The 21,850-nt window shown below is 39.8% G+C and overlaps 1 protein-coding gene across 1 annotated transcript in view; it reads right to left on the bottom strand.

The window, feature by feature from the left end:
* The window catches only part of Setd3 (SET domain containing 3, actin N3(tau)-histidine methyltransferase), an 81,083-nt gene that overhangs the window by 14,932 nt on the left and 44,301 nt on the right, over window positions 1-21,850 (bottom strand). The window lies entirely within an intron of this gene.

Here is a 21,850-nt window from a genome sequence, read left to right as displayed (position 1 = left end):
TCTTCAGTTTCAATTACAGCCTGATAGACAGATTGCAGTAAGTGATCAAATGAACAAATGGTTATTTCTGAGATACACATGAAATTCTGTGCAGCCATGTCTTTGCACCACTGTTAATGCACGCGTTCCGTGCAGCCTGCAGTTTTTACTCTTGACGCATTGGCATCACAAGTGCACTGTAATTTATCATCGCTCACTGTAATGTACTCGCTGGCACCATATGCAGGACAGTAGGGGATGAGGTAAAAGTGGCTCAAACCGTAAATCAATTAGAAAACAAAAGCTTGTGCTCAGTACGCAATTTTAGGCAAATTATATATTACAAAAGGCTGCCAATTGGGTGTTAGCTCCCAGGTGCCTGCTTCTCCCCTCTTCTTAGGCCAGTTTTAACCCTTTGAAAGAAAAATTAAAATGTGAAAATAATCTTTAATCTTTAAAATGCATTACAAGCATGCTGGTACATGCCTGTAATCCTAGTACTCCAGAGACTGAGAGGATCAAGAGTTTGAAGCCACCCTGGGCTGCATACTGAGATCCTGTCTCAAAAAATAAAATAAAATTCATGTTTGTACAAGCAAAGTAAAATTAAAGAAGATACATTTTCAGGCAACATATAAAATAGTATCTTGCAAGCCCAGGGGCATTTTCTATCTGACATAGGAAGATGAGGAAACCGTAGCTCTGGGGAGGGAAAAAAATCAGTTAATAAGGTTAGCTATAGCAAAGATTTGAGAGCCAGAGGACTGACACTCCTCCCGTCTTTCCTCTGTGACAAGTGAAGTGTGAGGCTGTGCTCTCAGAGTCCTAGGCATGTTTTCCATTTAATGATTACAGTCTAGTAAGACAGGGTTCAGGCTTTTCCTTCAAAAGTACAAATCAGCAAACAAGGACCTCGTCTCCTTATGATGCTAGTCTGATCACAAATTACCACCCAAAAACTTCAACTGTAAAGAAAAGGAACTCCATTCCTTTTGTTTAAAACAAAATGAAATTTCACATTATCTGATCTACTGGGAATTTTGCACATCCCAGATGTCTCTTTCCAACATCTAAGAGGTGGTCAATGTTGTTATTTTTAAATATTTTAACCCATTTCAACTATGGAATTTACTATGGTATTTTGAAAGTTGGTAAATTCCTATGTTGAATCCCATAAATACTAAGAATTTAACACCCTCCCCCTCAAAGAATGATTTATTAAATAGGAAAAGAGATGACAATTTAAGATTAGAAAGCTAAATCTCAAAATGCCTCAGGAAAAATCTTCCAACACTGTTTATCTTTAAACAGTGTTGGACTCTACAAAATTACGAAGCATGGGGGACCTCCTGAGAGACCAGAGATGGAAGACTGGTTGTCACAATGTGCCCTTTGCTATGATCTGCATCCCTCCCTCCCTCCCTTCCTTCCTTTCTCCTTTTTGGTAATACTGGGGTTTGAACTTACAGCCTCATGCTTGCTAGGCATGATCACTTGACCCATGACTCCAGCCCTTTTCACTTTAGTTACTTTTCAGATAGTCTTTAGACTGGACTCAGATCCACCTTCCTATGCTTCCCAGTTACCACACCCAGCTGTTTATTGAGATGGGGTCTCACTAGCCTCCCTCCCAAACCACCCCCACCTCAAACTTCAATCTGGATTTCCACCTCCCAAGTAGCTGGAATTACAAACATGTACCATCACACAGGTCCCAAATTTACATACATTTCTAACTCAACCTCTAAGTTCATGTTCACAGTCTTGATGCGGTCATTAAAAAAAAAAAAAAAAACTCAAGGAAAAAATGGGTAAATACATTTTTCAGATTGAATTTGGCTATTATTTTGGCTATTTGGTTATACAATATTGGCAAAAGCTGTTAGAAATAGTTGTTCTTTAAAAAACAGGGTGTGCCTACTGCACGAAATTCTGGTAGAAAAGCTATTCTGCCTCTGACACATGCACTTAACAGTTACATTGAAGCAAAATGTGACAGTGAAAGTAACTTCCACTGCAGCAGGGCTCTCACCACTATGACACCAGCGCCACCTCCTGGCAGTACTGGGAGACTGGGTGCCAGCCAGGAGTTTTAGAGTTGCTCCCAGAGCAAAGCTTCTAACAGCAACTTACTGTAAACCAAAACTGGGTTTATCTAAAATGGCCACTGTTTCAGCTTAGACCTATCCTACACCTAAAATTATTAAAAAATGATCTTTAAACATTCAAATATCATCTAGGGCTAGTGGAGTCGCTCAAGCGGCAGAATGCCTGCCTCTCAAGCATGAGGCCCAGAGTTCAAACCCCAGTACTGCCAAAAAAAAAAAAAAAATTCATCTATGAAAAATATTTTAATGTTGAAAATAAATGCTTCTGCTTATTCTGAAAAAATGAAAAAGGATAAGATGAATGTCCATTCCAAATAATTCTCACTTAAAATCTGGACAGAATGATTTAAAAAACCAAAACAAGCATTTCCCCTATTTCCAAGTTAAGGTTTAAGAACATATTCCAAAAATTAGATAAATTTGAAACTACTTGAAAGTTTTCAAAATGTCTTGGATGAAAGTATTTAACCTCTTGCCAAACAGAAAGGTACAACATCACAGCCTTTTGTCAACACAAGACACTGCTAACCTGTGCTTAGAAAGTAAAAATGTAACATTAAAACAGAAACCTTACTCTTGGTGACCAGCTGATTTTAGCTGGGACTGTAGCTCCCAAGACATAGATATATATGGGATGGCTGAGAATCATCCCCAAATAGCTTCATCTAGCCACTGTCAGAAAGATGACAGTGATGGTGCCACTACGGCACTGGGGCCCAAAAGGAACAGAGGAGGCCAAATTACTAACTGACCCCTCCAAGCCCTACTTAACACAGGTTCAAAAACTAGGCACAGTATTTGTTCTGCATTTTTAAGTGGTTGATGTTTCTGCCCTCATGAGAGTAATAAATGTTTGCAGCTGGGGAAGTGAACGCCTGCTGGAGCTCAAGATCAGACTGCAAGCAGTGAAAAGCTTGCTTTTAAAAGTGGTTCTGGACCCTTATGCAAAGCCAGTGGGCCAGTAGCATGCTTTTCCCACCCAGGAGGCCTTCCTTGTGAGATACAATAATATTGTGCCTACTATAAAATAATCACTATGCTTGGGAAAGATTAATATCTAAAATTGTTTGTTTGGCTTCAATAAAAAGAAGCAATATTGCTAAATATGTAAGTATGACATTTTGAAGAATTTACCATATTGCATGGGTCTGGTAGCGATGCTTAAGGAAATTAAAAAGCACTACAGTCAGCATATTTGATCCTTATTAAAGTTCTATCTTAAACTATCACTCACATAAAACAAAAATAAACCAAGAAGAAATTTAAATAAAACCTATGGATTGTAAGTGTTTGAAGATGAAAAAATGAACGATATTCTGGATTTAAAAAATTGATTTAGCATGCAGCTTCTCTTTATAGTCCCTTGATAAAAATGAAATCTCTCTAACAAACACTTAATAAAACCTGTCAATATCTCTGGAAAGAAAAATGACACAAATGCATTAAGTATTAAATACCCTTGGAAAAAGTCACATATTCCATGAATTTTTGATGTACTATCTTGACATTAATGTAAAACCTTGATATTTATAATTGACAGATATTTAATAAAGTATAAAAGAAGATGGCTGCTGCGCAGCATGCAAATTTTCCAGGCTGATCAGCGACGAGAGATACAGGCGTGCACTTACACTAAACAAACAGCTAATATGTGTCACACAAATCAGCTGTAGTCTTATTTTAAGCTCATACAACAAACCTTTGTGGAGAACCAAAATAAGCAGAATTTATTATTATGTGAATTCCTAATCCAGAAACACCTAGAATGTGAAGCAGCTTTGAAACATTAACAGCTTTGCACGGAAACAAAATACATTTAAGTCAAGGGTGTTTTTGTTTTTACCAATGAGAAATAAGCATTTAAAAATAAAGAAAAGTACTTTCATGAATACATGGAGAGGTATTTCCTAACCTAATTCTTATAGAGAACAACTTTGACCTAAAGAAGGAGCCAAGGCTCTGAAGAAAAGGAGGAGTAGAACACACAGGGCTTGTAAGACACAAGCACTTGCAACACTGGACCCTCGCTTTTCTAAAGAATGCCTCTCTATCTATACCGATGAATGTGAGGAAATCAAGTTGAACATATAAAACAGTCACCTTCAACGAGCCATTCCAATATGCTAAAGGTTTGTTCAGTTTATAAAATGACTCCTAAATATTATATTTTAAAGAATTCATGTTCTGCTATAATACATAATCAATTATTAATTTTCAAAATACATATGATAGTTCACTGCTCAACATGAATGACAAAACAGATCTTAAAAGCTGTACCTAATTGTTCTGATTTTTTTTAAAAATTAAAGCTATAGTATAATTTTTCTAACTAAAATACATGATGCAAGCACTCTTACCACTTGAACCACACCCTGTCTTTTTTTTTTTTTTTTTTTTTTTTTTGTCTTTTGCTTTAGTTATTTTTCAGGTAAGCCAGGCCAACCTGGATTGTGACCCTCCCATCCTCTTATCTATGCCTCTCTAGCTGGGTCCACAGGCATGTATCACCACACCCCGCTTGTTAGTTGACATGTGGTTTTTGAAATCTTCCCAATCTCCACCTCCCAAGTAGCTAGGATTACAAGTGAACCACAGTGCCAGGCCCTAAAGTACATGTATTTGTATTGTATTACTTCTTTTTTCTTTCTTTTTTTTTTTGTTGTTGTTTTTGTTGTTGTGCTAGGTGGCGGTACATTGTGGCATTCACAAAAGTTCTTACAATGTATCAAATGTATCAACCCCTCCGTTGCTCTCCTTTATCCCCCTTACCTCCTGCATTACTTCTTAAGCATATAGTAAAAGGGACAGTTGGGTTGATTTGCTATGAACAGATACAACTGGCTCCAGTGATTGTCCCATTTTGCTTACTTCTGTGAGGATGAAATCAGCCACAGAATGTCACACATGGACTCTGGGGAGGATACAGTCATAGACACTTCAGAACTGCCACCCTTTCACATGGCTGAGAGACCTCCGAGGGCTTCCTGTGTAGGCTGCCTGTGGCATCTTCCCCAAGCTCACTGTGGATACTGCTGCCTCAGCAAATGCTATGTTCTTGCAACCTGAGGAGAAAGAACCCCATGGACCCATCCTGTAGGCCTGAGAGATCCCTCTTCCTCTTCAGCAAGAAAAAGGGCTAGAGCAAAGCGAACAAGGGATTTACCCTGAGGGAAACAGAATGAAGGAAAAATGCAAGGAGGGAAACAGAAGGAAGGAAGATGAATACTGGAAAGAGAGCAGGGAGGAAAGAAAGAGTCTGCTCTTCTCTATCCCCAAATGCAGGCTAACTGGAAGCCAATTTCTAGGAGGGCAACTGACCCTTTTGCCTGTATTTTATTTCCTAAGTGAATATAGCACAGTTTAACACAAAGACAAATTATAAACTATCCATGAATGTAAAACTCAGTGGTATGACCATAAATCAGAATCAAAGCATGATTCATATATTTAGCTCTTGAGGGGGAAAAAATCAATTTTTAAGACTTTTATTTTTAAACACAGATTATATCCAATTCTTTGGGGAATTTTTCATCATAAAGTTCTTTGAATTCACTCAATATAATCAAATAAAAATTTAACTGCATCAATACACATTTCATTAGGACCTTCTGCTTTTCACACACACACACACACACACAATTCTTCTGTAGCAAACATGTATTACCTTATAATAAAAGTGAGATTAGTAGAGAAATAGTACTATTATTACATTTGTGAAATTACTTTTAATATGACTGAATTTATAATCTACATGGTTTAAATTTAATTGTAATTTGTTGAAACACTGCAAAAAATATGCTTCTGTAATATTTTTATTAGTTACCATTTGTATACACCTGAAGAATGCCAATCGACTATGAGCCAAATTCAGTGGTAATCAGTTAACATTTTTGACTATCAATCATTTATTCACTCAACAAATATTTACTGACTCGAAAGAAAAAAGTTGAAAGTAGGTTAACAGTAGAAATTCGCTCATCACAGCAAATACTTTTATTCGTTGAGTGCCTCTGACTGGTACAGCAAGAGACAGAACATCCTCAGGGGGTTACTGCCCAGTGGCAAAGTCAGAGGATTAACTAAAAAAAAAAGAAAGAAAGAAAAGTTCCAATCCTCCTTCTGCAGGGTACCTTCTCCAACTAACCAGGTTCCTCTTCTCCGAGCCCTCCCACCCCATTCAGTCTATCACCTGTGAAGCGTGTGTGTTCTAGGCACTTAATGACATTTCTTTCTCCAATAGGTGAGCTCAGCAAGGCAGGGACATGTCTTTGGCCACTAGCGAGTCCCCAGCACCTCATATGGTGCCTCATTGAAAGACATCCTCTCTCAGAAAGGAAAGACTTCTGCCTCTTCCTGTACAGTGGAGGACAGCTGCAACCTGGTGAACCTGAGAAACTACCTACCAGGTGATTGTAAGTGCCTAAGTAACAGGTAAGAACATGGGAGGTGGCAGCTTCCTAAAGCATGACTTCAAGGATGACAAGGGGCAGCCACAGAGAACCTAGTGTCATATCCCTCTCAAAGCATCACCTCACACGGGTACCCTGCCCCACCAGCAGTTATCACAGCTCCATAAACACCAGTTTTCCTTTCCTTCTCTTTTGCCCTGCATCTCTTATGAATAGAATGTGTTTCTGCCATATAGGGGTCAGATAACCTTCTCAACTTTTTCAAAACTGTTTTTGAACACATCCAAGAAAGCCCTACTCTATTTTAATAATCTATTGAGGAGCAAACAGACCAAGCGCGCGCGCGCGCGCGCACACACACACACACACACACACACACACACATACACATACACACATACACACACACACACACATACACACACACTCAGCAACAAGCATGCAGTGGGAAAGGCTGGCCTAGGAACCTGCTGGGCCATCTCAGCAAGTCACCCAACCCTGCTGCTGGTAGACATAGCCTTCTTTTAGGACCTCCAATCCTTTGGGCTTCCCTTCACCCAGACACCTCAATCTTCTGGCTAACAAAAGGACTCTAAACCATGACCAAACCACATTCTCTGGTCTGCAAAAAGTCAACTCCACCAAGGGATCGATGCTTGCTCATTCAGAAGGTACATATGCTTGCAATCCTCAATCTTACCATTCAAGAAACTAGACACAAACAGATGGGCAAGAATAAATTTGCATCAAAAAAGTAGCATAGAACTACTTATCTTCTGTTTCAGTATGTATCACTTTAGCTTTCATTTCAGTTGTTTTAGATATCAGTGATTTAGGATAAATACTTCACAGCTAAATTGGTGGAGCTGTGTGACTAAAATCACCAGCCATTTATGAGAGGAGAGCATTACGACCAGCTTCTTTTACAAGGTAGCTCACACTCAGAGCAAACCCTGAATGACCTGGCTTTATGTGGGAAAGCTTTCACTCCAGGAGTGAAAGATAAGGAATATAACAATTGCTTTGGCATGGAGCTCCATGCTTTCCAGGTGCTCTTGAGAATTTTATGTGTATATAATTTATCATCATAATGCCTCTGAAATAAGTACTATCATTCACTCCATTCTATTGATGAGGAAACTGAGGAACAGAGAAGATAACAGCATGGCCAAAGCTAACCAGTTAATAACTGATGAGGCTGGAGTAATGATCCAAAGAGCAGGGTTCTGCAAAGGCCAGTGAGTTGTCCTATTGACATGTTCCTTTCCTTGCTTATATTTTAAAACACAGAGACCATGTGTAGAATTCATGTTCTGGTTCCTTCTTCACCAGAATTAGGCCAACCTGGTATCCCAACCACTTCCATTATCTCATTATCTGGAATTCCTATCAGTTTCATGATAACTTTCAATGCCTCTAAGACACCCTACCATTTTATAAGTCATTAAGCCAGTCTATCTCCAAGCCTCTTACACTGGCACTATCTTTGTGGCTACTTTCAACTCTCCTAGTTGTCATGTGGATAAGTTGTCATGTAGATAGGGAAATGAACTTTGGTCCCTTAAATGGTCTGCCTTTAAACCTAAAGGAAGTCAGAGAAGTCTGTGAGTAAACAGTAAGAAGTGAACTCTACGGGTACACCAGAGAATACAAGAACCTGTAGATATCAGACTGTTAAGAGTTCTGCAAAGGATCACATTCTGGTGTAATCCTTTGACTCTACTGGCTTAGGAGGACTGCCACACTGAGAGTGCCTCTGAGATACCCACATTCTCCAGAGCACATTACTTTGTCACCAGATGCCATGAGTTTACTACTTTGGTAAATCCTGCTGGTAACAAAAGCTAGGATCAAGCTGTGTCTGTCTGCTGGCCACAGAGGAGGTGAGTGAGGGCACAGGGCTGAGCACACAGCTCAGCCTCTACCTCTAGAAAGGGCTGTGTGTAGCACTACTGAATGCTATGGTACACTAGGCACCTGGGCTCACAGAGGTCTGTGGACACCAGCAAATCACAGCTGGCCGGCCCAGTTTCTCCATCTCAGGAAGTTCTGTAACTTGAGAAGAGAGTTTCTGGTTATCTATATTCCCTCCCTTTGTTTTCCACGCTTAAAGAGTATTCAAAAGGTATCAAGCAAAGAGAAAATTCCTAATACTACTTCTCCAGCTCATTCTAGGTAAAATAAAGTGACAATTGCTCTTATCCAGAGAAGAGAGATGCACAGGCCTCTAAATAAGACATCACAGAACTTTTCTTTTTGGTAATAGCAAGTCACTTATGATAAAGGCACAGTTCTGGAAGGTCTAAATGACTGTGCATCTTCTGAAAAGGGAACTTTCAAATACATTACCTTGAGATTTGACAAATGACACAAAAATTTTAGCATTACTGGTAAAATGCTCCCATTAAAACTGCAATGAACTGAATCATCAAGGTATAATTCACAAGTCAAAATTGAATGTTACTTAAGTGAGAGATAAGACTCTCACTTGAATAACCAAATATAATCTAAAATGTCCTTGCCACTGGGGATAGTGGCTAAGAGGGTTTTTTGGGGTTTTTTGTTTTTAATTTTTTGGATTAATTTTCAATTATGCTGTGGGTTGGATGAATGTCTCCTAAAGGTCCTAGTGTGGTAGTGCCACTGGGAGTACAACTGACCTTTAGAGGAGGGGCTTTGTGGGAGATCCTTAGGTTAACAGGGGCAAGTCCTCCAAAGGCATGTTGAGACTCCAGCCCTTTCCTCTTCTTTTTCTGGTCAATGAGGTGAACAGTCTGCTGTGCCACATGCTCCCGCCATTATGTGTTGCCTCATTAGGAGCCCCTGATCTTAGAACAGAACCTCCAGAACTGTGAGACAAAATACACCTTTTCCCTTATAGGCTAATTAGCTCAAGCATTTCATTATGGTGGTGGAAAGCTGACTAACAGTTGATTTTAAAAAATTCCCCCTCTCATTTCAGTAAGAGTCCAAAATAGGCACCAGAGCTGTGTCAAACATTGTTCTACTTAAAAGATTTAAAAAAAAAAAAAAAAAAAAAAGGAGACAGAGATGTCAGCAGTACTTACTTGCTGGCTGTTCCCCATTAGCATTAAAGTTTTTTAGGAAAAAAGTCATAAAGAAAAATTCTTCTGTAAAGGATTATTAAACTCTGCTTTTGAGCTGAACAGGGTATAAAATACCGAAGAAGGAGCAAGGCCAAACTTGGCAGGGACTATACCATGCCTTACCTGGCTTCTATCCTTTGAGGACAAGATGAGAAGCTGAGGAACACGCAGGAAAATACAAGTCTGACTACTTTCTTTTCCAAAGTATACTTTGCTTTCTCTTTTCTTAATTAAATGCTTTACTGATCAATTACTTTGTAGTGGATTTCACTCTTGTTTTTCCAGAGAAAAAACTACCTAGCATTCTAAGAGTAATACCATTTTGTTGGAGCAGTCAATTTCTAGAAACAAATTTTTCATGAAAGAAAAGTTTAATCAGTGCCTATCTTTTAAGTACTACCTAGAAAACAGATAATTGTTAAATTGTTCACTTGGAACAGAAAGCCAGAAATCCAATGTATTGATTCACACTGTGACAGAAGATGATATCTGACCACAGTCAGAGATGAGAAAGGATTTCAGAACCGTGTTTTGAAAAGCAGGCCAGCTGGCTCCTAATTAAGAGCCCAGAAACTATGGGAACACTTGTATTTATGGGACAAGAGTGGCAGGACCAGAGAAGTCTTGGGAAGAAGGAACATGGAAGGGAAGCATATAAGGAAGGATGAAGACACTAGTGGTTCCTGGAGACTTCCTACAGGCACTGCACTGGCTAAGCATCAGGGAGAGCCTAGGCTTTAGGGCTGGATAACTGTTGTGATTAAAGACAGTAGATAGACATTATCTTAAAGGCACAGGGACGAAGAAGATGAAGCCAGGACAGAAATAAAGAAGGGAAATGACAGGGAGTGCACAAGTTCCTGATCCAGTCTTCAGGGCCTGCCTTAGCCAGGAGGGAAAGAAGGAGATGAAGACACAAACATAGAGATGGAAACAATAGGAGTCAGAAAAGTTCTTGTCACATGGTCTTAGCTTGGCCAGGGGAATGAGAGAGGTCAGGAAACACAACAGGAATGTCTACAGCAGTGGTAAGACTCACCAGCCAGGCTAAGATCAGCATCACCTTGGAGCCAATGGTCACAGCACCAGATGCTCAGAGCCTCAGAGCAGGAGCTAAAGAAGGATGGTGAGGAGCACATAGAGTTGTTGGTGGTTGTACACATAGCAAAGTCAGATGCGAGACACTTGGGAGTTGCAAGGGTGTCTCCACAGACCCAGAAGGAGAAAGCTAGCCCAAGGGTGGTTCAGGGACCCTATTCCAGCAAGCCCAGTTTTGCTTGAAATACTCCCTACTTCAACTAAATGGCACCAGACAAAAGAGGACTGGAAATAATTTCCATGTGGATGGTTAATTGCTGCATTACCACGATATAACACTCCACCAGGTTTGTGGAACTAACAAGTCCTACTCTCTGCAAAATGAAAAGGTTAGCAGACTGTCTTTCCAAGATAAGCAGCGGCAAGTGGCATACACACCTTGGTATTTAGCTCTCTAGGGCAAGAGCCACAGGGGCTGGAGGCATGCAAGGACAAGACCTGCAAGTGAAAGCAAGGGGCTGCAGTCTATCCCAGCAGAGCCTGAGGGCCCGCGTCCAGGCAGCCTCAGTGTAAAGTGGGCACCAGCTCTGAAGATGGACAACCTAGAGCAAGTACCTAGGATCTGCACTTAAATTAATACTCTTAGCAAACAGTAAGCACTCAGCTGTTACAATCCTTCAATCTCAGCCACACTCACTGTGTGTGTGTCAGTGGCACAGGGATCATCCAGTGCTGGACAGAGCACAGAGCAGGTGCTGAGTCTCGGACATGGAGATGGACCTCAGTCTCAGTGCTAGTATAGAGCAATCCAGCACAGACAATGTGGTGTTTAGACCCAGCCTCAAATTACTTAGGCTGTGAAAGATGGTGCAAAAGTGAATCTCTTCCTAAACACTTAATGAATCTACTGCAAAAAGAAAAAGAATCTGTTTTCCCATCTGCACTTCCAGACGCATATAATAAAGTGACATTTTCCAACATAGGTTTTTCTAGCTCATTAGCTTTGTCAATTAAGACTCTACTCAGCAAAATGACCATTATTCTTTCTCATCACCTTTTAATTCAAAAAAACAAAATTGCAAAATCTGGAAATAATCTTAAATTACTTATCCCTGAAAAATCTGATGTGGGAAATAGTTTCTCCCAATTTTCACAACTTTCCAGATTGGAATAATTTCCCCCTCCCACTGATTCACTTTGCCAAATCCTAAGACAAAGTTTAAGATTCCTCTTCCTTTAAACTTTCATGTGACCTCCAGTAACCTCTGAATTCCTAACACATACGGTCTGTAAAATACCACTGAGCCTCTGATTTTATTCCATATTAATTGCCATTTAGTTGCTTTGAGGCATGTATTCAAATTGTTCACTCATTTAGCAAATATTTAAGAGTGCTTACTCTGAATAAGACAGAAAGCTTCTGCCCTCATGAAGCATCCTGTCTGTAAATGGCAGATGGTAGCCAAGTCACAAATAAGGAAAGGAAGTAAAATCAAGGAAGTGGTACAACTCTGTTCTAGATGTCCTGGAGTGTAATTCTGTATGTTTGGTGCCACTTCTACCCCACTGAAATGCTCTGAAGCAAAGCTTAATCAATTCACCAAACCCACACTGTCTGCTATGCCAGGATTTATAGGGGACAAAAAAGTAAGACGGGCTGCCTTCTTTCACCAAGTGAATGACACCAAAGCCCAGAGTGTAAATGGGCAAAATACCACACCAGGACACACAGCACATGTTGGAATTACAGAGTGCAGGCTACAGACATTGTCAGCAAAAGCCTATCTGCTAATGACACATGGGGCAGGTGGCAAGGGAGTCAGGTCTCTAGAGTATGCTTTGTCCAGGTAGGAAAGCAGAGAACCAGATACAGCAGCAGCAGAAGGAAGGACTTGATCAAAGTCATCAGTTTTCATGCAGGGGAACAGCGGGTACAGAGTGCAAGGCTGGTAGGGTCCAAGCACATGAGGTCCTGTCCACAGCAGGAGCACTGTGGACAGTCCCAGATGTGAAGCCCTGAGCAGTTCCACCTTTCTGGTCTCAGTTTCTCCACATATAAAATGAAGGCAGTGCTTACCACCTTGAGAGCTGCCAATGATTTCATGTCCTTCCAGAAAAAAAGGCTTAGTAAACACTGACAAATTAATGGAAATGAGAAAGAGGGTCTTCTTCAGGGAAGGTCATCTACTAAAGGATGAATAAAACCTGGGAGAGTTAGGAGAAAGGGTTCAATGAGATTTGAGACTATGTTAAAAGCTAAGGGCCTGATGTGGCAAGACACTAAGGGTGTTCTTTAGCCACCAGTCAGCAAGAAACTGAGCCCTGAGGATCTACATCCTGTGGCCAGTCATGGAACAAGCTTGGAAGCAGATCTGCCCCAGCTGAGCATTCAGATGAGACTGCACTTGAATGGCAGCCCCTGAAGCAGGCACCCAAAGAGACCAGGCCTGAATGCCTGGCCTGGAACTGTGAGGTAATAAATGTGCTGTTTTAAGCCTCTAAAAAAAATAAAACTTCTAAAACTTATGAACTTATGGGTCTCAAAGAAAACTCAGCCAAGCACATCACACTTCACTGGTCAAGATGGCCTAGTATTTGCCAAAATCTCAGTTGCTTCCAATAGCTACATGTTAGCTCTCACTGCATGTCTGCTGCAGGTCGGCAGTGCCTATGGTAGATGACATCTTCACTCCAGCTCCCAGGCACTCATAATTGTTACTGTCTTTCTGCCTTTTAGGAAAGAGGAACTGAACATGCTTGCAGGAAAAAAAGAGAAACAAAAGGAAGAAGAAAGGAGATTAAGCTGACAGTATATGACAGATGGACTTCATATACTTATATGAAACAGAATCTAAGAAACCTCTTGCAATTGCTTTAAGTGGGCTGGGAAGGTGGTTGAGGGGGAGAAAATGTAAATAATGTACAATGTAAGTCTAATTGGAGTTGTCACTACAAATCCCCCCCTATAATGAATATATCCTAATAAAAATTTATTTTCAAAAAAAGAAAGAAATTCAGCATAACAAAAAAAAGGAAGAAGATGCAGGGAAGGGAGAGTAAGAGACAAAAAAGACAGGTAAAGTGTTACACTATTAGGAACACAGGTAAAAGAAAGAAGGTGAGGGTGAGTGAAGGTGAGAGAAAAGAAGCCAAGGAAATTAAGGATGGATACAATACCTCACTTTAAACCAGAGGAAAAGCCTGTGTTCAGCGTGAGGGGCATTTGGTTTGTTTTATGTTTCTCATTAATGCTGTGATACAGTTTCTTGTCCCTCCTGTCCCCATTTATGCTCAGCCTTCACTCACTCACATCAGAATATTCTACTTTAGTTTCAAAAATGTGGCTTTTAGCCATATCCAAGTTCTTTGAAACCCATACTATGTATTCTGGCCAGCTACAGTGTAACACACTGGTGCTTCTACACTGGCATCTTAAACCACCAAATCCAATACAGGAACCCATCTGAACCACTTCCACTTCCAAAGGTACTTATGAAAATCAGGTAATTTGAAGGCCTCCACAAGGCCTACCTTACATGCTTAAGGATTTATTTTGGTCTCTTCAGTTCCACACACCTGCTTTCATACTTTGAAACAGATGAAAACTGTGAAGCAGAAAGGAAATGTCATGACACCCTGGAGTGGCTCCAACAGCAAGTGCAGCTGTCCAGACCCAGAGCCCACAATGCAGTCTCAAGGGGTGTGGCAATCTGGCCTTTTGTCCAGAATGCAGGCCCAGGGAATGAGCACAGGAAACACTATTTTTAATAACTTTCCCAGGTGATCTGTGCTCACTCATCCTGAACATCTAGGGGCTCAGTTCACTGATGGCTGCCACCAAAGGGAACAGTGGCTGATCTGTCCCACCCACAGTCCATGTGCACACACATGACTGAGGATGTGGGGTAAATTGTCACACTACAGTGGGACATTCTGCCTCTGTCCAGATCTAATCCCTGAGGTTCTTGGCCACTGAAACTCTGTCAAATAGAGTAAGTGAGACTTCAATTTTTCCACCTATTTGTGGTTTGTATTTTCTAGTATCTGTAACTATTTATGACTTATAATTTTATAAAAGCTTCATCTAAGGCCAATGCTGTGACAGAGCAGTTACCTACTATGCACAAGGCCTAGGTTGAATCCCCATAACATTTCCTCCACCCTCCAGAAAAGTCTCATTTAAAAACAGGGGTGTGGGGAGTCAAACAGTCTCTAACACCAATGCCAAAGACTAGCCATGTTACAGTTTCTTCAGGTTATCTAACACACCTTCTATCTGACCTGCAAATGATGAAAACTTATTCAACAGACATTTATGAAGTGTCAAACATTAGGTTAGGAATTGGAAGCAAGAATGAAGAGAGTGGTCTCTGCCTTCTAGGGGCACCAAATGGGCTTGCTAGAGGAATCTGAGCAATGGAGCAGGTGGTCTTTGAGCAGAGTGGAGGCTCACCACCACTTTCTTTTCCCACAGCAGCTCCTCCATGACCCAATGCCTATTTCACTACCTCGTGCTGATAACCAAAACTTAACTGTTTCAAAAACTAATCACACCTGGTCAGTGCATGTGGAAAGGGTCTGACTCAGGACATTCTGAATTTCACTGTTAATGCAAATCAGCTCTAATAGTAACAATTTAAAAAGACAACTAAAATTTATTCAGGGCCTCCTGGATACCAGACACATACATACGCTAAGCATTTTATGAGTTTAACAAACTTAACGTATGGCACCCCTGTAAGACAGGTACTACCATCATCCCTATCTTAATAAGATAAACTAAGGCCAAGAAAAACCTTGTCCCAGGTCACTCAGCTAGTAAGTGGAAGAGATCCCAAACTCCACCTAACCACCACAGTGCTATGACTATACCAATATAAGACACATTACAAAAGGAAAAAATGAGTCTACCTTTTGTAAAGATTTATACATTACAAAGTGCTCTAATATTTCTAATCTAATCTTCTGAATACCAACATAAGGCAGTTATTAGCATCCCCATTATCAGATGAAGAAATGAGGCTGAGTGACCCAACATCTCTTCAGTGATTTAGAGGCAGAGCTGTGACCCAAACCCAGGAGCTCAGACCCTAAATCTTATGCTCTTTCTAGTCACATTACTGACACAATGCAGAAAAGTACAAGAAGGAACCAGCAATACCCCAAAATAGCAGCATTGTGTTTAAGGATTTTTAAAACAAAACCTTCAAAGTCTTAGATCAGTTGATTCCCTTCCTAAGGTCAGTTTCAATAGCAGAGCAGTTACCATTCCACAGTACATAATGGACAAGGTTATTTTCCCTCTCTGACCATACTACAGCCATAAATTCTGATGTAAAGGTGGATCTTAACATAAGAACATTATTAATGTACTCAAAATGGTCCCTAACCCACAGAAAATTTTTTAATCACACTGTGACTTTTCCATCACTACCCATGAGCAACAACTGCCTGTGTTTCTAAAGATCACCACTTCTCAAAGTATTTCAGCTTTCTCCCAGTTCTCCTAAAATATTACAGCCAGTTTACTAAGACTTGTGTATCTAAATGGCCAGTTTTATGAGACCTGACAAGTGGAAATATAACTAAACTATAATGATAAAAATTAAAGGACAAATTGCTTCACACCTGGCAAATGTTCAGTTAATCATGATGATTATATGCAAAGAACCAGATAATAGTCCTGATAAAATCAGAGTATTTTAGAGTTAATTTATTTTCTAAATTTAATATTTTATGCAGAAAAAAGTCAGTATATAAGTTTTCATTATAGTTGTAATTTGAAAGTTAAAAAGCAACAAGAAGGAAACTAGCTAAAGTTCTTAATGATCAGATTGGAGGGGAAAAAGTCTCTAGCTTTTGCAAAAGACAGGACATTTACGTTCATGTTCAAATATGCTTTAAACCACCAAATGCCAAACTTTAGTTCCATGTTAATATGACTCATATAAAGCTTCTGATCACTAATGTACTGAGTTATGTTTTAAATAAATACAGGTTAGGGGCACACATGTGGAAAGAACAAGATTACTCTCAAATTCTCATCACATCCACAAGGCAAATGAATAAAGCATTTAGAAGCAAACATACAAAAACATCTTCCCATCTTATGCTAGGACAGGGTCCCTAAACTTTGGCCTATTGACATTTTAGACAAAATAATTCTTTGTTGAAAGGCTGTCCTGTGCATTGTAGGATGTTTACAACATCCCTGGGCATGTTTTAACGGCCAAAAATTTCTCTGCCTCCGAAGGGACAAATCTTTCACAGTTGAGAATCACTGGGCTAGACAGAGTTTTTTTAAAAGGACACAAAAAAGACAGGTGCCAGTGGCTCACGCCAGTAATCTTACTCCAGAAGCAGAGATCAGGAGGATCAAAGCCAGCCTGGGCAACTAGTTCCTAAGACCCTATCTCAAAAAAAGAAAACATCACAAAAAATGGCTGGTGAAGTGGCCCAAGGTGTGGGCCCTGAGTTCAAATTCCAGTACCAGAAAAAAAAGGACACAAAAAAGCACTGTCTTTTAAAAATGAAACTGAAAGATTAGACTACATTAAAATTAAGAACTTCTACTCATCAAATAATGCCATTTGGAAAGTAACTAGGCCACAAACTAGAAGATGGTCACAAAACCTACATTTTATAAAGGATATACAACCAGAAGAAAATGCCAAACTAAAAGCAGGCAAAGGTAGGGAGGAGAACTGGGAAGTTATTATTTAATGTATAGGCCTTCTGTTTGGGGTAGCAAAAAAGTCTTGGGAATACACAGTAGTGATGGTTATATAACACTGTGAAAGTAATTAAAATAGCAAAAAATTTCGTTATGTGTATTTTACCACAATCTTTAAAATAATGTCATATAACTCTCCAAAAAATATATACTGAATCTTGAGGATTATAAGAAATTATGTAAAATATGTCATTAATAATTTTATATTGGTTACATGCTGTATTTCACCTATACTGGATTAAATAAAATATATTACTTAAAAAAACTTAATGAGAGCAACCCACTCGGGACCCCCTTCCTTCCCACAGGAGCTTTCATTCTCTTAATAAACTTTCCTACCTTTAAAAAAAGAAATTCACGAGGATAAATTTCTAAAAAGACAATGTCCAAGTAGATAATAAGCAAACAAAAATATACTCAACACTGTCAGTCATCAGGAAATGGAAATTAAAATTACAATGAATTTGCACTTTAAAAAAATGAATGACAGGAATGTCAAACAGGTCCTGTTCGGGGTTGGGTACTAGCGGGAAGTAGGGGGGTGAAAAGAGAAGGCAAAGGAGGCCGAATATGGTCAATGTTCATTATATACTTGTATGGAAACAGAATAATGAAACTTGTTGAAGTTGTTTTAAGAAGGGGAGCAGGAGATGAGGGAGAATGATGGAAGGGGTGAATCTAACCAAAGTACATTGTAAGCATATATGGAAATGTCACAATGGAATTCCCCTGTACAACTAATATATGCTAATAATAATGTTAAAAAAAAACATTTTTAATGGGGGAAAATTACAACGAGCCAAGACTATATATCCATCAGAATATTCCAAAAGACCAAATATTGGTAAGGAAGTAGAAAAACTAGAAATTATTATTGGTGAAAATGTAAATTGGTTAAACCACTTTGGAAAAACAGTTCACCAATATCTACTGAAACTAAATAAATGACTGCCAAATACCCTAGTAGTGCTTCCCAAGAGAATGTCCCAAAGAAATGAATACGTATGTTCACATGAAAACATATATAAGATTTTTATAGCAGTTTCATTTAGGATAGCCCAAAACCAGAAATAACCAAAATATCTATCACCAGAATGGATGAAAGAATGGTATGTTCATATAATAAAACACTATACAGCAATAAAAAGGTACTAAAGTGCTGCTATAGCTAGCAACAAGGATGGACCTCACAGACATCTAGGCAAGAGCAGCAAGATACAGAGGAGCCGTGTGCACCATGGGAGGTTTCCAAAGGCAAGGCTTAGCTGCAGTGACAGGATCAGAACACGGTTATCCCCTAAAAAAGGGTAGGTGGATACAATATTGACTGGGAAAGAACACTAGGGAGCTTCCTAGGGTGCTAGAAATGTTCCATGTTATAATCTTTGTTGTAGTTACTTGAGTATAAAGCTAATCTGTATTTAATACACATGAACTTTATGGAATATACATTAAATCTCAATTTTAAAAAAAAATTAGGACCGCAGAGTGGCTGAAGTGGTAGTACCTGCCTAGCAAGTGTGAGATCCTGAGTTCAAACCCAAGACCCACAAAATAAAAGCTAAAAGTAAAATCAACAGAAAATCACCCACATTATTCATCTTTGCTACACCTCTTTTTAATTTTAAATTATACATCTGTTCTATAGGTATTGACCATTTTAAAGAATCAATGAAGTATTATTCATTATTAATATGCCATTCATCAACAGGCACATTTTTTTAACTTTCTCTATTATTTGCCATGTATGTTGTCTGGATACACTATAGTTAAATCTTATTTAAAAGTTTATACTGTTTAATATATGGAGGCTATTATTGATTTTTACTGCCTTTAAAGCACAACTATATTTTTTGATGTGGTAAGCTCTTACATCACTTGAATCTTTCCTGTCTCTAAGTTCTCTTAGCAATTTTTGCCTAGAATTTTAGTAATTAATCCTATGCCAACTGGAACGTATTTCTACTGTGATAAGCTGCTATTCCACTGCTTTATCACCATTTCGCTTTTCCCCATTTGTCTTATACCCCCAACTAGCTGGTGAGTAGGGTCTGAAAACAGAATAGAGCTGATGTGTGTACTTTCACACCCCAGTACCTGGGATATTTTATTCTCTAGTTCGTGAACTGGGAGAACCATCACAGGCCATCCCCAGAATTTCACAGATTCCCAGAACTGCCTCATCACAGTCCTGAAGGCAGTGGCAGGGAGCTTATTTTGAAAAACCAAAACATGCATCTGTAAAACTATACCCACTAGAAACATCTTTCCTTCCATTTCTCACACCCAGAAATAGAGGAAATAGAGCAGGTTTCTCTTTTTTAAAAAATAATTAAGTGTAGAAACTGAGGCTGGGAGAGTTTGAGTGACTTATCAGTGATCACAAAACAAATCATTGACAGAGAAAGATAAGACTCCAGAACTCTCATGTGGAGCCATCAGTCCTCCATCTCCCTTCCTGCAGCCACACGATTCCTGGTCAAGTTCATCCTCCTCACACTAAGTTGAGACCAGCTTTGTATGCAGGTGAGTCACCTTCTCAGTTCTGCATCATCCAGAATTTTATTGGCATGCCCTTTATCTCTTCATCTGCATCTCCAACAAAAGCATTAAGCCCGACAGAATAGACCAGAGTTTGCAAACAAGCCACCAGAGACAGCCCTGCAGCCTCCAATCATCCATTATCTCTAACCACTTCAAATAGCAATTCCTTAACACAGCACTGAGAAAAATGTCATGCCAAGATAAAGTACCCCCTTAAATTCAAAAGGAAAAGGAGTCCCTGAAGTTTGCTTGCAATGGTTTTTCTGTATGTGAACTTGCTTCAATCCACTGTCACGTTCTTGGGCAGTAGTCTTTTGGGGAGCTGTGCCTGCACATGCACCAGAGGGGAAGCCTGGCAGCATGCTGAGAAGTACTGACCCTGCCAACAGTATTCCCGCTCTTGTCCAACATGGGATCTGCCCTCTGAGTTCTCCCTATGTGCCAGTCTTTGAACAATCCAGGTAAATCCTGCCATTGTGGGACTTCCATTTTAGCAGGAATCCTGAGCACCTCCTCCACTACTTCCAATATCTCCTGCTGAAACATAAACTGGACTTACTGAGCAGTGGCTACTCAACAAATGCTTATGGTTCCCATGGTTCAGGATGAAGTGAACATGACATGGTGAGCATAGAAAGTAGTTCAGGTAGAAACTCATTTAAGTGCCTACACACTACCAGCTATGAGGAACCGAAGTCCTGAAACGAACCAGGAAACAGTCTCAAGTTCCTCATCTGTCAAATGGGACAAGTAATAACTAGATCTTGTAGGACTCACAGGACAATTCAGTGGAATTGTGCATAATGCAGCTCTTGGCACTGAGTAAAGTTCCTCCCGCCCTTCCATGTCCCCCCAATCTCCATGACATCATACTCCAGCCATGCAGTGGCCAGACTGCATCTTTTGCCTCCACTTGGAAAACTCCAAGACCTGCCTCAGAGGGTCAATAATGAGCCACACCTCTGTAACATCTTTCCTGACTCCCTATGTCCTCTGTGGTTTTCCTTGCCTCTAGGCAAGGTTCCCACTTCTTCACATTGCTGGGCTGGATTTGGGTTTCTGCTAGAATGAAAGCTCCTTGCATACAGAGGCACAGTGGTACCTGCAGAGTCCAACACCTAACAATGCTCCTCACATACTAGTAGTGCTTATAGCGATGTTAAGTGATTAACAGCTAAAACAGAAAAGGCACTAGACACAGTGGGTTTCTGTGAGATGTGGTATGCATGTGAGTCAGAGAAAGACAGACAGATACTCACTGATTCTTCCCAATGTGTTTTTCCAGTGTGAAAACCCCTTTCCTAAAGTCCTCAAGGTAACCTGGTTCAACACCACTTCAATAACACAAAGACCCCTGTTCTACTTCTACATTAACTGAAATACTTTGTCACATCACCTACATTTAGTTGATTAAGTATCCACCTTTAGATGCCAGCACCATGCCTCTGCAGTCCCTCAGGTTAAACCACATTCTGGACCATTAATGGGGTCCAGAAGCCACAGCCTCAAATTCACTTTAAGCTGATGAGAATACCACATAAGAGCAAGGACTTCAAGGCTGATGGAGTATTTCTGATGTAAACACTATCAAATAAAAACTGGCTTATTAATTTTAAATGACTCCTCAGCATTTAAGGAAAATACATGAAACTGACACAAAGATTTTAAAACTCATTAGAGTCAGTCTTGAAATGCCTGGCATGTTTAAATTGAAATCTGCTCACTCTGACAGCTCTTCCTCCAGACAGACTCCTGTATGTGTCACCATGACAAAGGGTGGGTGAACGCCTCCACTAAAACCTCACTTTTACACGCTTAGAATTTAACAATAAAAAATCTGCTCCAGATTTGACTTTGGCATGCGAAGGCTTCTACTTGAAATATATATTCTGAAGTACAAAATAAGCCTGTCTGCACTGAAACTCAAGAGGC

The sequence above is a fragment of the Castor canadensis genome, chromosome 3, assembly GCF_047511655.1.
Source record: "Castor canadensis chromosome 3, mCasCan1.hap1v2, whole genome shotgun sequence".
Classification (NCBI taxonomy): Eukaryota; Metazoa; Chordata; class Mammalia; order Rodentia; family Castoridae; genus Castor; species Castor canadensis.
The sequence above is the reverse complement of the archived record's forward strand: the minus strand, read 5'-3'. Positions and strand labels throughout refer to the sequence as shown.